Source organism: Vanellus vanellus (genome assembly GCF_965231255.1).
Source record: "Vanellus vanellus genome assembly, chromosome: Z".
In the NCBI taxonomy this organism is placed as follows: domain Eukaryota; kingdom Metazoa; phylum Chordata; class Aves; order Charadriiformes; family Charadriidae; genus Vanellus; species Vanellus vanellus.
Window position 1 is genome coordinate 19,861,063 of NC_138908.1, and position 14,250 is coordinate 19,875,312.

The 14,250-nt window shown below is 42.1% G+C and overlaps 1 protein-coding gene across 1 annotated transcript in view; it reads left to right on the forward strand.

Annotated features, from left to right (window-relative positions):
- Positions 1–14,250, forward strand: part of SNCAIP (synuclein alpha interacting protein) — a 94,923-nt gene that overhangs the window by 48,277 nt on the left and 32,396 nt on the right. The gene's annotated exons all lie outside the window — the stretch shown is intronic.

Consider the following 14,250-nt stretch of genomic DNA (forward strand, 5'->3'; position numbering starts at 1 on the left):
CACAGAAAAACTCAGAGGTTTTACAAAGAGCTGATCCAGCTTTCTACCTCATACTGACTCCTGCTTAGTTAGACGTTGCATTTCTTCTTTAAAACAGAGAAGAACGTGGAAGTAGATCTCTTCAAGAATGATATTTTTAAAAGAACTAGGAGTTAAGCATAGGTTAGCCATAGGATTAGATATGTCGGTACCCTAATAATCTAAAAGCTAGTTCTCTGTCAGATTTGTCTCAGAAAAATATTTAGTTCACCAAGGCAGTTAAGACAGAATTATAGAGAAAATAAGGTTAAATTTTATACTTAAAAATATATATAAATATGCAGACAACCATTTTCGCCAGCAAGATTGTTAGAACAGATTTAAACCAGACAGTTCCTCTTTGTGGAATTACATTTTTTAATCATATGGCTGAAATTATGGAATTCTTACTATTCATCATTCACTGATAAGTTTAGTAAGTAGCCCTGTAAATCCCATTTTCTTTCCCAATTTCGTGTAAACATTCAGTAATATGTTAGTAACATATGAAAGTGTTTGGTTACATTGTTTTCAAATTACTCTAAGCACTTTTAATCCTAGGCAAACATACCAGTGTTTACCAGTCAGTGTGCTTTCTCAAGCATTTCACATAGACCTTTCAACATACTTTGGGGCTTTTTTAACTATTTCTGCCTGCCTGTAACTTTTGCTCAAATAACTTTTTATTTTGGATGAAGAGAGATTAGAAAGTCTGAGAAAGGATTTTCCTACGTGTAGTTTTTCCTCCCTGAATTTCCACTGTCCCTTCCCTTTACTGGACAGCACTGGCCAGTGATCTGCACTGGAGGGAAGGTCCTGTGGTTCCTTCCTCACCCTTTTGCAAGATGTGCATGAAAGTCGTGCAGTCGGCCCAGTCTCAGTCCTGACTCCTCTTTGTCCTTCCTTGGATTTAGGGAATTCTGACTCAGGAAAATTCCAAGGGATCCTTGGAGCCAAAGTCCGTGGGTCAGTATCCCCAGATTACAAAGTAAAAGATATATGAGTCTGGAGAAAAGGTGTAGGGCAAATCCTGGTTTATCCACAATAAAGGCTGATTAAGTGTAATTGTTTTCTCTACCATCATGCTTTAAGAGAATGATCTTTGTAGCTAGCATAATAATGACTACAGTGGCATTATTATTCTTCAAAGATAGAAAATTAAAGAGTATAGTTTAAAAATGGATCTAGCTAACTCATTTTTCTGAAATGAAGTGTTAGCCCATTGATTTCCGGCATTGTCTAATGTAGAATGATGAACTGAAACAGAGATCAGTCCTTTATGCTTTTGTTATTAAGCATGAAATTGGCTGCTTTCTTTCTGGGCAGATTTTCTTAGGCCACTTGAGTAAATGGTTCAAGACATCTGTGTTCAACAAGCTTCACTGAGCCATATCATTGTTGAAGTATATTCTATCAGCTATGATGACTTTTGGTTGCCATTAAATGTATGTCTCAAATGAGAACAATATCCTATTCTAGATCTTTATTCACAGGTTGGTAAAAGCAAGTTCATTTTTAATCTCCAGCAGTTATCCTTCTGTACTGCTTTATTCACTCCCAAAGTAACTGTCATTCACAAAATTGTTCACATCAGTTTCCTATTTGAGAAAAATAAACCCATGAATATAAAATTGCACACGATTTCTGTCTCAAGCTGTTGGTAGGTTTTTAGCTATAAGAGACATTTTCTCAGAAAAAAACAATAATTGGTATGCAGTGACACTTGTGATAGCTATATATATTTCTTTTCCTACCTCATTTCCACATCCTCCCTCTTCCTGTTTTACGCATTTTGTGCCAGAATGATGACTTCTGATTTTTCAGCAGAACTTTACTTGCTACATCCCTTTTACATCCTTAGATCAGTCTGGACAAGGGTAAACCAAATTTATTAATTTTGAAATTTTCTTTGCCTCTTCTATGTTCTCTACTTTAGAAATGACAGTTTCGTAGTGTTCTTCCTCAAGCCAAGATAAGAAAAAGTACTGATTCACTGAAGCTCATATTAATGTTTCAATTACCTGGAAAAGTTGCATGCTTATTTAAAAGGACAAATTATTGTTTCCCCTGTTTAACCTTTCTTTCTCCTTTAGAGTGTCTTCAAATTCCACGTAAATGGGAACAAATACTCTCTGTTCTTATCTGTGCAGGGTTGTTCTTTAATTCAGGTTCTCGTGCTGTAGAGCTTACCCCAAAAAGGTACTCCTGGAAGTTATTAATATATTAAAACTGTAAAACAGTGCCACCTTCAGTTAAAATTGTTAAATATGATTTCAGTGATATTAATAAAACAGTAAATAGATATTCAGAACTGGTTTTAATTATTCATCAATAGGTAAGGGACATCCCTTGCTCCATCTCTTGGACCCCCAATATTGCTGCCAGTGTTGGAGATAAATTGATGTTAACAAGTATGAGGAATTTTCTAAAAAATTCCCTAGTGTAGGAAACACCTCATTGTCTGTATACAAAGTCAGAATCATAGTGCTCTAAATGGACCTGGAATGAGTACAGGTCTTAATTGATTCAAGAGTCTCCGCTGAAGTCATATCACAAGAAGGAAGTTCAGGTATTTCTTTCAGAGGACAGTGAAACTCCAAATATGAAACTTTGTATATACTTAGTGCAGGTCCCCAAGTGATTATATAGTACAAGAGCAATATGGTGAAGTACTGCAGTTAAAAAATATTTAATAGGTATGGGCAGTTGTCAATGCTAATCCCAGGCTTCCTAAGTAACGATGATGGGAAGTGAAGTAAACTCCACAGTAAGTGAATTTTTAAAGCAAGGAGGAAGAGTTTCAGGTAAAAGAAAGTCATTTGAATGCATTCATTCTTTGGTAACAACAGAGTCAACCCAACAGAATTTGTTCTTATTTATACAATCATATAATCCTAGAAGGGTTTGGATTGGAAAGGACTTTCAGAGATCGTCTACTTCAACCCCCTTTTCATGAACAGGGACATCTTTCACTAGATCAGGTTGCTCAAAGCCCCATCCAGCTTCAGCTTTGAACAATTCCAGGGATGAGGCAGTCACAACTTCTCTAGGCAACCTGTTCCAGTGTCTCATCACACTCATCATAAGGGTGCAAGACCTTGCACTTGGCCAGGTTGAACTTCATGAGGTTCACATGGGTCCAATCCTCAAGCCTAGGCAAGGTCCTTCTGGGTAGCATCCCATCCCTCTAGCAAACCAACTGCACCACTCAACTTGGTGTCATCTGTAAATTTGCTGAGGGTGCACTCAGTCCCGCTGTCTATGTCATTAATAAAGACATTGAACAGTACCAGTCCCAGTACAAATCCCCAAGGAACACCACTTTTTACTAATTTCCATTTGGACATCAAGCTATTGAATACAACTTTTTGGATGTGGACATCCAGAGAATTCCTTTTGCACTAAGTAGTCCATCCACCAAACCTGTCTCCTAATTAAGGGCAAGAATGTTGGGGGCCAACAGTGTCAAAGGCCTTACAGAAGTTGAGATAGATGACATCAGTAGCTCTTCCGTTGTCCACTGATGCAGTCACTCCATTGTAGAAGGCCACTAAGATTCATCAGGCATGTTTTTCCCTTTGTAAAATTTTGTTAACTGTCTCTGCTCACCTCTGTCATCCATATGCCTTCACATAGCTTCCAGGAGGATCTGTTCCATTATCTTCCCAGGCATAGAGGTCAGTATTTCCCAAGGTCCTCCTCTTCACCCTTTTTAGAGGGTAAACAACTGAAGCCTAAATGGTAAATAAACTTCTCGTTGTGCTGTAAGCAAGGTTAGAGGGTACCACTAACTTGGGAGTTCCCAAGTACATGTTGACAAGGTCTTGAGGTAAAAGCCACCAAACAGTGTTTCGCTTGTCTCTTTGTCAGTTTTGCACTTTGTGTGCAGTCTTTAATTATTATTTATTATTATTTTATTTATTTTATTTATTAATAATTAATAAATACTACATGCAGACAGGCGGCGTTCATTCAGGGTGGCTACATCTTCATCATAGCATAACTTAAGTCAGAAGGCACCTCTGAAGGCCATCTTGTCCACCTCTCTGTGCTCAGAGCAGTTCCAGTTACACCAGATTGCTCAAGGAGGACCTATTCTTCAAATGAATGCTGCAATGAAGAACATTGCAACTAATTTACTTTGGAGAAGTCTTATTAGGGAAGCAACCATAATGCTCCCACTTCTTTGTCAACAAGAAATAACAGTGATTCAACCTCAGAGGTTCACCTTCATTTAAAGGTCTAGTAGGCATGATAAAATCAGCAGATAGTCTTACAGTAGTCCAGGACTCTCAGGTCCAGGGCCCTAGAAGCATATTGTTCTCCTTTATTCACAGTTTTACTCTGGTTTGTGACTGCACAAATATGGAGTTCATAGAAAACAAAGGTTGAAATACGGAGAATTTAGAGTTAGCACAGCCTGGATGCAGATCAGGTCATTAGGTGGAAGCATCAATGTCATGAATGACTGATAACTGTTTGGATAAAGGGAAGTCGTCCAGTTTTTCTCCTAGACAGTGGTTCAATGCAGTTAACGATAAGATACTGCTCTCCATCCTGAGAAGGAACAGAGATAGCGAGCTAAAAAGGCTCAAGGATTGCATTGAGGGATGTAGCATAGTAATGGGGATCACTGGTTGCCACTCACAGAAGAACGGAAGTGAATTGATAATCTTTTTCATTTCTGCTAAAGCAGTGTGTAGGTGTCAAGTGACCTAGTAGAGCAACATGGACTCACTTGCCAGCTGATCTACAAAGGACTTAGATCTTTATATCCATTTTCCTGCTTGCCTTTACCGCTGCCGGTTGTATGTCCCAGCTGTTCAACAGCAGCATTCGTGACTACAGAACACTGGTCAAAGCAGAAACTTAAATGAGTCCATGGTGACGATGAGAGAAACACACTGTTAGGAGTTTGACCATTTCCTCAGTGCTCTTTGAATGTCAGTCATTCTGGGTTTGTGAAGATCTGGCATAGCAACGTCTACAGATACCACTCTGCAGTCTGTTCAGTTCATTTTGTAATGGTACTGGTGTGTGATATACAGCCATTTGCCACCTCCTGTTTGTGTCACCAGCGCTGTAAACTTTATAAAGCCATCAGCATTTAAAGAATGCTACTGTACCCATAAGCCAGGGAGACAGGCTCTTGGACACACACCACCAATGAATTTCAGTAGGAGTTTCCTTATAGAGCTGAAGTGACAGCTAAGTTCTTTCTTATTTTTATTGTACTCAGGACAATTTAAAGTTATTCTGATGTTTTGCATTAGATTGTAAGTATCATAGAAACTGCCTGTCACAAGGGTAAAGTTTCATCTGTGCATGAGGTAGTCTTGATGTTTGTACAAAACTCATATAGTTACCCTACAGATACTCATATACCAGATAAAACTCCCCCTTTCACCTCCCCATGCCCTAGATACAGAGATGATATTGAAAAGTGCTCTGAAGTCAACAGATGCTTCCAATTGGGAACATGTTATAAGGGTTTTTTTAGTAAGTTAAAGGTAAATTTTGATTACTAAAATAAAATCTGATAAAGGGATTAAATTGCAAGAGAAGTTGCTTCCTAATTGTCCCCTTTTCTGGTTATTGGCCCCCAGTAATTCTGGGGTGTCTATATATAAACAAATAAATAAATAAATAAGTGAAACTATAAATAAGCCTACAGGCCTCTTTGTTCACATTTTGCAGTTTCTCTCCTTCAAGAGCATAGAGCCCAGTATATGTGGTGAAGGACTATTTTTGCAAATTTGACCCTTACAGGTTTTCATCACATACTATTTTCTTTAGTGCCAAGAAAATGCTTTGATACCTCAGGTCTATCAGGCAGCACGATACTTTTTTACTGATGTGAATGGAATCTCCCCAGTTCTTGTGTTCCATTCCTTTTTACTTCAGCAACACAACAATGGGATCGTCCAAGTCTCTCATATTAATGAATAAAAGTTAAAGAAATAATTTTGACAATGTAGTTGGAAAAAAAATTGTCGTCAGCTTTTTACATTTGAGGTACTGGGGCACAGAAGAGATATGGCTTATCCAAGATTATACTAGAATTCTTTGTCAGATTCTGGAATCAAGCTAGCTGCTCCACATTCTGGTCCCCTGCCTTAAACACTCAGACCATCCTTTACTGTTGTTTATAAAAGAATCAAACAGTATTTATTTGACCCAGACTTTTAATGGCCTCTGCCTGAGTTCATAAGTATGGAGAGATGAGCAAGAGGCTTTTCCCCTGGAGCAGCTGTTGAAGACTACTCGCAGAACTCCTGCTGTGCTGGTGTTTTGGAGGACATAGGCAGCACTTGCTTTTGCTTCTTCAGGGAACAAGCCTCTGAAAGCAGAATGGAACAGCTTCAAGCCATGCCCCGGTCCACTCTGGCCCATGGGTTCAGCATCGTGTGTGGGGAAACTGTGCTGTAACTGCCTAAGCACTGATGCAGCCAGAACAGCACCCAAGTAGAAAATAGCACAAAGAAGGATTGCGTCTACCAGTCTGACTTGCCTTCTTCCCTACTGCTATGCGGTTAAATTATATATTCTAATCCTTTATTAAATGCAGTGTAAATTCATCATCCCAGTTAAGCGAGGAATGTGTTTGTAAGTCTGTAAAAGTATTGCTAACTGTTATCACGGTTCCATTTTTTTTTCTCAAAAAAACAGTGTTTGTAAAGAGAAGTTGGGAAAAAAAACAATAAAGGAATGGAATTACTTTACTCTTTTCTAACTGTAATGAAAGAAAAGAGAAATACGTGACTTTGCAGTGATCTGAGACAGATTTGTAACAAAGGTCATTGCTTCTTTGCCGTGTCCGACTTTACAATTTTGTCATCAGTGGATTATGTAAATGTGTGTTATTAAGGTTAGAAAGTGGAGAAAGCAAAGCAACAAAATAAATGTAAGCTTAAATAAAGTGACGACAAACAAAATGTTGATGCCTTTTTCTCTGTCTAGACCCCTGTGTTGAAAGCAGTGTTTTCATAAAACTCAGACAGAATTCATTTCCATACTGAGTGCTTAATAGTTCCTGTCAGAACAAAACAGCTGGGAAACATATGGTATCCATTTCCCTGTATCACTTGGAAAAAATTTCACATGTAAATAAAACCAACATAAAAGTGTAGGCCTTTGAACCTAGAATCTTATACAATACATAAATAAGTCAGTACAGTGCGTTCTTTGTATTGGCCCACTAAGTTACATGCCTTTTGATTATTATTATTTTTATTTCTTCTTCGGAAATGTATTCTTAAGCGGTTCCAAAAGTATCAAGGTAATTTTCAGACATCTGTAACTACTGAGCCATGCTAATCTTTCACTTCAGGCATTAATGTTGCACTGAAAGTGTATATATCTGTTTCCTTAGGAAGGTGTTCATGGCAAATTGTGTGTTTTGACCACAAATTAGATCCCACTGATATGCAGTTAGCACGTGTAATAAATCTGCTTTGTTTAAACAGTATTCTTGACTTTCAGAATGCAAATGCATTAACTCTTAGTGTACATTGAAAGGCACGTAGAAACTGCCTAAAGGCTTTAGTGTTTTTAGTGCTGTACCTCAACGAAAAATAACAAAATAAGGAAAACTATTTGCCAGAGTTCCACTGATTATGGTGTCCTGGTTCTGATGGGGATTGGGTTAATTTTCACAAGGATCTGGGACATGACACAGCTGGGTTGGCTGACCCAAATTAGCCAAATGGGGACATGCTCAGTATATAGCTGGGAGAGCTAAGCAGTGGTGGTGGGGATGTTGGTGCATGGCTGTACATTAATGGTGTTTTGTATATTCCTCTATCAGTATTATTGTTCTCGTTTTCCTCTTTCTTTTTCTATTCTATCAAACTGCCTTTATCTCAAACCCCAAGTTTTGCTTTTCTCATCCAATTCTCTTTCCATCCCACTGCTGCTGGAGGGGAGTGAGCAAAAGACCACGTGGTTCTTTGTTGCTGGCTGGAGCTAAACCACAACAGTCCTTTTTGGCACCCAGTGTGGGGCACGAGGGGTTGAGATGGTGACAGATCTGACCAGAGCATGTTAAAAAAAAAATCGTTATACTCATTTATTATATTAGTTAAATAGTCACTGGTCACAATGTTGCTTTGTTTGTTTGCATGACTGTGTTATGTAAATTCTTATGTGCTCTATGTACTCCCCACAATGCTGTTTATCACTTCTGGGAGAAGGATCAGGATTATCATTTTGCTCTCCTGTGTAATATCAACTTACAATATGATAACATCACTGTTGAGGCAGTTATGTTGGTGTGTTTATGTGGCATTGCTGTCCTGTCCATACCTCAAACACCATCTCACAGAATTTATTAATGGGTGGGGATACATTCCCCAGCTCTTTCACCTCCCTTTTCTCCTTTGGGCCACGTACAACAGCTTTTGAGAATTTTGAATATCCTTGGGATGTTCAAACCAGCATGCTCCTATTGCTATGTCTCTTGAAGGTGTTTCAGGTCTTGTTTAGGGTTAAACTCCTATTTAAGAATACCACCCAGAGATTTGCCCTGAGATTGGGTAGTCACGGGTGGCATGGGAGAATATGGGCAGGTATGCAGAGAACTTCTCACCTCCAATGGATTGTAACTTCATCCCCGAACAACTAGAGGACCCTGATAAAGTGATAGAATATTTGAAAGGAAAATGCTGTGGCTGTTCTCGGGAGGAACAACTTGCCACACTTTACTGGGCCTGGCCAGCATCTACCAAAAACTGCTCAATCTTATGCAGCACCCGTACTGGAAAGCAAGAGAAACCAGACAGACAGGCACTACAGCTACTCCAAGCCCTGTGACAGGTACTCTGGCTACCACAACCCCCATGGCAGGCACTACTGCTACTCCAACCTGTATGACAGGCACTGCATCTACTCAAACCCCAGTGGCGGGCACTGCAGCCAAACAAGAAAACCAACCCGTGCCGGTATCAGTTGCCCCAATACAGAAGAAGAAATACACGAAGAAATCAGTTCACTTAATAAGGAATGATGATGAACCAGGGCTATCACAAGAACAGGCGGAAGAGGCAGAAGCAGAGATAATCACTCAATCACTATCCCTGAGTGAGCTGTGAGATATGTGAAAAGGTTTCTGCCACCAACCCAGCTGAGCACATTGTCAACTGGCTGCTCGGATGCTGGGATAACAAGGCCAGTAGGGTGGAATTGGAGGGTAGGGAAGCCAAGCAATTGGGATACCTGCCTAGGGAAGGGGGCATTGACAAGGCAGTTGGGAAAAAGACATGAGCCCTCAGCCTCTGGAGGTGACTTCTGTCAGGTGTGAGGGAAAGGTACCCCTTCAGTGAAGATGTATGTCATCCAAGCAAGTGGACCACCATGGAGAGAGGGATTAGCCATGCAGGAGATGGTTTATTATGACCTGGATAACATACAGTTACCCATAGGTCCCGATGACATCCAATGCACATGGCCCATGTGGTGGAAGTTTGTACAGAGTGCACCATCGTCCTATGCCAGCTTATTGGCAGTGAAGGGACGGAAGGGTGAAGAGGGACCAACAGTGGATGAGGTGGCTGGCCAAGTCAGGCGATACAAAGAAAGTCTCTCTTCCTCCCTCGTCTCAGCTGTGGAGAAGGTGTCCTGCAAGGTCCAGCAACTCAAAGAGAATATGTCCTACTATCCACCTGTACGTGCCAGTATCTCAGCTATTAGGAGCAGGCATTTCTCTGCTCAAGAGAGAGGATATAGAGGGTACTCACCACGACACACCCTGTGGTTTTGCCTGCATGACCACAGAGAGGACATGAGGAAGTGTGATGGACAACCTATTCCAACCCTAGAGGCATGAATATGTGATTTGCAAGGAAGAACAATCACAAAAGGGGACCCTCCCAGGAAAAGTGCCATTCCAGTTTCCAGCAGGCAGTTCCCCAGACAGAGTAGAAGGCCCGATCTTGCTTCTGATCCTCTTGAAGGGACTTCTAAGTCATTTTTGCAAGAAGTGAGTAACAGATGCTATGACCAGGATTAGAGGGGCCCTGCCTCCAGCCAGGTGGAGGATAAGGACAACCAAGTTTATTGGTCCGTGTGGATTTGATGGGCTGGCAGGTCAGACCCACAGGAGTATAAGGCTCTAGTGGACACTGGTGCACAGTGTACCCTAAAACTATCAAACTGTAAAGGGATAGAACCCATCTGTATTTCCAGAGTGACGGGGGATCCCAACAGTTAACTGTATTGGAAGCTGAAGTGAGCCTAACTGGAAATGAGTGGCAAAGCACCCCATTGTAACTGGCCCAGAGGCTCTGTGTGTCCTTGGCATGGACTAGTTTAGGAGAGGGAATTTCAAGGACCCAAAAGGGTACTGGTGAGCTGCCTTGGAGATGGAGGAAATTAAACAGCTGTCTACATTGCCTTGTCTCTTGGAGGACCCGTCTGTTGTGTGGTTGCTGAGAGTCGAAGAATAACAGGTGCTGATCGCTATTACAACAGTGCACTGGTGGCAATATTGCACCAACCAAGACTCCCTGATTCCCATCCGTAAGCTGATTCATCATCTGGAGACCCAAGGAGTGATCAGCAAGACTCACTCACCCTTTAATAGTCCCATATGGCCAGTGTGAAAATCTAACAGAGAGCGGAGGCTAACAGTAGACTATTCTGGCCTAAATGAAGGCATGCCACTGCTGAGCACTGTCATGCTGGACATGTTAGAACTTTGATATGAACTGGAGTCAAAGGCAACAAAGTGGTATGCCACAGTTGATATTGCTAATGTGTTTTTCTCAATCCCATTGGCAGCAGAGTGCAGGCCACAATCTGCTTTCACTTGGAGGGACAGCTGGTACACCTGGAATCGACTGCCCCAGGGGTGGAAACACAGCCCTACTATTTGCCGTGGACTGATCCAGACTGCACTGGAACAGGGTGGAGCTCCGGAACATCTGCAGTACATTGATGACATCATTGTGTGGGGTAACACTGCAGAAGAAGTTTTTGAGAAAGGGAATAAAATAGTTCTAATCCTTCTGAAAGCTGTTTTTGTCATGAAATGAAATAATGTCAAGGGGCCTGCACAGGAGATCCAGTTTTTACGAATGAAATGGCAAGATGAACACCATCAGATCCCAGTGGTTGTGATCAACAAAATAGCAGCTATGTCTCCACTGACTAGTAAAAAAGGAAACACAAGCTTTCTTAGGCCTTGTGGATTTTTGGAGGATGCATATCCCAGACTAAAGTCTGATTGTAAGCCCTCTGTATCAAGTGACCCATAAGAATAATGATTTTAAATGAGGCCCTGAGCAACGACAAGCCTTTGAACAAATTAAGCAGGAAATAGTTCATGCAGTAGCCCTGGGGCCAGACCAGGCAAGGCAAAATCTTAAAGATGTGCGCTACACCACAGCCAGGGAGAACAGCTCTACCTGAAGTCTCTGGCAGAAAGCTCAGGGGAGACTGAGGTCAACCCCTAGGGTTTTGGAGTCGGGGATACAGAGGATCTGAGACCTGCTATACTCCAACTGAGAAAGATATATTGGCAGCATATGAAGGGGTTCGAGCTGCTTTGGAAGTGGCTGGTGTAGAAGCACAGCTCCTCTTAGCACCTCGACTGCCAGTGCTGGACTAGATGTTCAAAAAAAGGATCCCCTCAACAAGTCATGCAACTGATGCTTTGTGGAGTAAGTGGGTTGCACTGATCACACAGTGGGCTTGAATGGGAAACCCCAGTTGCCCAGTAATTCTGGAACTGATCACGGACTGGCCAGAAGGCAAAGATTTTGGAAAATCACCGGAGGAGGAGGTGACACGTGCGGAAGAGACCCCACCATATAATGAACTTCCAGAAAATGAGAAGAAATAAGCCCTGTTCACTGATGAGTCCTGCAGTATTGTTGGAAAACACTGAAGGCGGAAGGTGCTGCGTGGAGTCCTACACAACCAGTTGCAGAAGCCACTGAACAACAAGGTGAATCGAGCCAGTTTGCAGAGGTGAAAGCCATCCAGGTGTCTTTAGATATTACCGAACAAGTACTTTATCTCTATACTGACTCATAGTTGGTGGCAAATGCTCTGTGGGGGTGGCTACAGCAATGCAAGTGGCAGTGCAGTGGCAAACCTATCTTGGCTACCCCATTGTGGTGAGATATTGCTGCCTGGGTAGAGAATCTGGTTGTGAAAGTACATCACATAGATGCCCATCTACCCAAGAGTCAAGGCACTGAGGAATATCAAAACAACCAGCAGGTGGATTGGGCTCCTAAGATTGAAGTGCCTCAGCTGGATCTGGACTTGCAACATAAGGGTGGGCCCATGATACTTTAGGCCATCAAGGAAGAGGTGCAACATATAGATGGCCATGTGACTGAGGGGTGGACTTGACCATGGACACTATTTCACAGGTTATCCACGAATGTGAAACGTGCTGCAGTCAAGCAAGCCAAGTGTTTGAAGTCTCTCTGGTATGGAGGATAATGGCTAAAATATAAATATGGGTAGGCCTGGCAGATTTATTATATCACACTCCCACAAACCCACCAAGGCAAGCACCATGTGCTTACAGTGGTGGAAGCAACCACCAGATGGCTGGAAACATACCCTGTGCCCCATGCCACCATCTGGAACACTATCTTGGGCCCTGAAAAGCGAGACTTAGGCAACATGGCACCCCAGAGAGAACTGAGTCAGACAACAGGACTCATTTCTGAAACAACCTCATAGACACTTGGGCCAAAGAGCATGGCATTGAGTGGGTATATCACATCCCCTATCATGCACCAGTCTCTGGGAAGATCAAGTGTTACAATGGACTGCTAAAAGCTACACCGAGAGCCATGGGTGGTGGGACCTTAGAACATTGGGATACATCTTTAGCAAAAGCCACCTGGTTAGTCAACAACAGGGGATCTGCCAATCGAGCTGGCCCTGCCCAATCAAGACTTCCACAAACTGTAGAAGGGGATAAAGTCCCTGTAGTGCACATGAAGAACATGTTAGGGAAGACAGTCAGGGTTAGTCCCACATCAGGCAAAGGCAAACCCATTCACAGGATTGGTTTTGCTTAGGAACCTGGGTGCATTTACTGGGTGATGCAGAAGGACAGAGAGGTCTGATGTGTACCTCATGGGGATTTGGTTTTGGGTGAAAATAGCCAATGAATCAAATTGTATGATGTTAATCGCTAAATAACCCTGCCACTGTATGTCATCACTACTACAATTGCTCTATGCTATATCAATGGTACTACAGTAAGAATCACCCAAACTAGTGATAGGTGGACTTTGATGAAAGCAAGTAAAGTGCAGCAGTCATGAGACAAGAACTGGTTTTACCAACTGGTGCCCAGCAACTTCCTCAAGATCGACATCTTCAACACACAGATGGTGGACGTGGGCCGTGCCAGATACACCAGCCATGAGCTGCGAATACAGCATGCAACAGTCCAGCACCACACACCATCTCTCCTGCCCTGAGAGACTGTTATAATAGATGGAACCCAAATTCATGGATTAAATTAACTCAATGGACATTTTAGAGGGATGGCTCATAAACTAAAGGAATGGTATCTGTATGTATATTTATATGTATATATTAAAACCAGGGAAAAGGGATGGTGATTAATTGGAAAGTATAAGATCTGGGCATGATGTAGATGGTGTAGAATAAGGGCTGGATAATGTGCTGGTTCTGGCAGGTATGGGGTTAATTTTCACAAGGAGCTGGGATGGCACACAGCCTTGTTGGCTGACCCAAAGTAGCCAAAGGACTATTTGATACCATGTGGCACCATGCTCAGTATACATCTGGGGGAGCTGGCCAGGTCAGAGGCAGGAGTCACTGCTTGGGAGCAGGCTGGGCTTTGGGTTCTGGTCAGTGAGTGGCTGCACATTAATCGTGTTTTGTATATTCCTCTGTCAGTATTGTCATTGTTGTTTTCCTCTTTCCTTTGCTGTTCTGTCAAACTGCCTTTATCTCAACCCACAAGTTTTGCCTTTCTCTTCCAATTCAACCTCCATGACACTGCTGGGATGGCGGGGAGTGAGCAAAAGACTGCATGGTTCTTTGTTGCTGGCTGGGTTTAAACCACAACATATAGAGATCGTAAATGTGACCAGCTGGGACTGTGTGAAAGAGTGCAAGTTCACTAGGATTGAGTTCAAGTTCGGTAGGATTCGGGTGCCTTGAGCTCCCTTTCTTCTTTGCAAGTCAGATTCACTGGTCAAACTCCGTATCTTGCAGTGCCTTGAAATAATGGTC